Here is a 2,951-nt window from a genome sequence, read left to right on the forward strand (position 1 = left end):
ACCACTTTGGGAGGCCGAGGTGGGTGGATCACCTGAGGTCAGGAGTTGGAGATCAGCCTGGCCAACATGGTGAAACCCCGTCTCTACTAAAAATACAAAAATTAGCCAGGCAAGGTGGTGCACGCCTGTAATCTCAGCTATTCAGGAGGCTGAGGCAGGAGAACCACTTGAACCCAGGACGCAGAAGTTGCAGTGAGCCGAGATCACTCCATGGCACTCCGGCCCAGGCAACAAGAGTGAAATTCAGTCTTAAAAAAAAAAAAAAAAAAAAAGTACTACAAGAAGAAACAAGGAGAAGTGGTGACTTTTAGGGACAATATAGAGTTGAGTAGGACTGTAGGGGACTCTGGCTTATTACTATGTGTGTGTACTACTTCAGTTTTTTAAAAACATTTTTAAAGTATAATAAAAATCACTAAAATCAATGAGGTGAATAGTTCAAGATTTCAGGACACAAGTTATGACAATCTTGTATGTGTGTTAACAGTAGGCTCTAACCACCAATGATTAACTGTGACATCCTTCCCTCCCATTCAGTTTCCTCGAACTTACACTCCGTTACCAGAGCATATAACTAAAATGCAAATTGACCTATATATCTTCTCTTTTTAGAGCATTTAGTAGACTCCTATGGCCCAAAGCAGAAAACCAATGCTCTTAGACGTAGGATTTAAAAGCATCATACCTCTCTGGTGAAGTTTCTCACCACTCTGCATCCCCACCGGCTTTGTGCTGCAGCAACACCAAAATGCTTTGTCCACCACATACCTGGCCTGAGTGCCTCTTGACAACCTTTCCCCTCTGACCTGTATCCATTCTTCAAGACTAAACCAATAGGTGGACTTCTACCACCAGGAACCCATCCCAGACTTTCCCCCAAGGTAGGCTGGGTGCCTCTCCTGTCTTTCTCATAATTCCCTGTGAGTATTTCCATCACGGTCCCAACAATGTTATAGAGAGTTCTGTCTCTAGAACCCCCACTAAATGGTGAGTTTCTTGAAGTCAATCTTCGTATCCACAGTGCCTATCACGAGCACATATTAGGTGCTCAATAAGAGCTTTTTTAATTTTGAGGATGTTTTTCAGGACTAAGAGGAGGTCACATCTAATAAAAAATTAGATCTAATTTTCAGTCTAGTTAAATTTATATCTACCACAGAATGATCTCTTTACACACACACACACACACACACACACACACACACACACAAGATTATAAACAATCTATCCCAACTCATGGGCAGGTGCCTGAAGAGTACGACCTAAAAAATTACTGGGAAGTTCCTCTTAGTCCAACATACCTTATTTATTCATCTAGCCGCTATACTGCTAGAAAAGCTACCCTAAATTAGCATCTAAAAAACTACCTCTTTTTTTTTTTTCAAGGAAAATTTGTATTTTAATTATTTTTATGTACAGAAAACTCAACAGTGTACATTTAACCCAGCTTAGTGGCAAGTTCTTTAGCCTTTGCCTTTTCGAGCTTAGCGATACGAGCCACAGACTTGGGACCCAGGACGTTGCCACCCCAGTGACGGCGGATCTCATCGTATCTGTCGTTGTAATTGGTCCTGATAGCTTCCACCAGCTTAGCCAAAGCGCCTTTGTCTTCCGAGTTCACCTGTGTGAAGGGGACAGTCGTGCAGGTCTTCCTGTGGACTAGACGGCCCAGTCTGGCCTTCCTCTTGATAATGCAGTAAGGGACCCCCATTTTACGACACAGGGCAGGCAAGAAGACAACCAGCTCTATGGGATCCACGTCATGTGCAATCACCACCAGCTGAGCCTTCTTGTTCTCCACCAAGGTGGTGATGGTGTTAACTCCTGCTCGAAGGACAGGTGGTCTCTTAGTGGGGACGTCCCCTTTGCCAGCAGCTTTCTTCTCGGCCCGGGCCAACAGCCTCTGCTTCTTCTCTTGCTTTGTCTCTGGTCTGTACTTGTGGGCCAGCTTAAGCAGCTGAGTAGCTGTTTGGCGGTCCAGGGCCTGGGTGAACTGGTTAATAGCAGGAGGCACTTTCAGCCGCTTATAGAGGATGGCTCTCTGCCGCTGCAACCTGATATAGCGAGGCCATTTCACAAAGCGGGTGAGGTCTGTTTTGGGCTGGATGTCCTGGCCAATGCCAAAATTCTTAGGTCTCTTCTCAAACAGGGGATTCACCACTTTCTTGGCCTCCTGCTTTTTCACGACAGCAGGAGCCGGAGCCACCTTCTTTCCCTTGGCCTTCTTTCCTTTCGGCATCTTGGGCGGCGGGAGGAGAAAAAAAGAAAACTACCTCTTTAAGCTTTTATTTTTTAAATACAATCAACCCTGAGATTGGTTAAGTTGAATTGTTGCCACTCTCCCCTTGGTGTGATTTCCCCATGTCCATCATCCCCACACCCTCCTAATGCCCACAGCCTCTAGGATGACAACCTCAGAGGTGCTGCAAGGAACAGGAGAGCACTGTTTTGGAATCTGGGGCACTGTCACATAGAAATGAAAGATGTACCTGCTACATACACATGCTTTGGGATCTCACCGTCTGGTTTCTATTCAGCCACTGACTCATATCTCTGTGATACTGGGCAGGTGATTTTACCTGTCTATGTTTTTAAGAAGCTACATTCTCCTGGTTTGTTGGAGGATTAAATGATGTCATCTCCATTGAGCTCTTCAACAGGGTATGGGGTAGTCTCACAGGAAATGTTAGTTACTACCAACAGTCATGGTACCCCTGGGGGTAAAGAAAGAAAGTTAGAGGGCACCAAAGACAACCCTCAAATACTTCACAATTGTGCCTGGAGGCTGGAGTCTTGTACATTTAACTCAGCCTTTCCTTACAGGGGAGTGGTCTCCAATATCATCCAGAGGTAGGACTAAGCCCATCCTCTACAAAGTAATCTACCTCCTCCTCAGCTTTTTTTGCATTTCCACTTATTGCCCCTGCTGACTCTGCAAAATCTGGAAGCAA

At 45.2% G+C, this 2,951-nt stretch overlaps 1 pseudogene; it reads right to left on the reverse strand.

Annotated features, from left to right (window-relative positions):
• Positions 1-1,370: 1,370 nt before the first annotated feature.
• On the reverse strand, positions 1,371-2,263 carry LOC103240161 (large ribosomal subunit protein eL8 pseudogene; annotated as a pseudogene).
• Between the last annotated feature and the right edge of the window lie 688 nt (positions 2,264-2,951).

Source organism: Chlorocebus sabaeus, chromosome 13 (genome assembly GCF_047675955.1).
Source record: "Chlorocebus sabaeus isolate Y175 chromosome 13, mChlSab1.0.hap1, whole genome shotgun sequence".
NCBI lineage: Eukaryota > Metazoa > Chordata > Mammalia > Primates > Cercopithecidae > Chlorocebus > Chlorocebus sabaeus.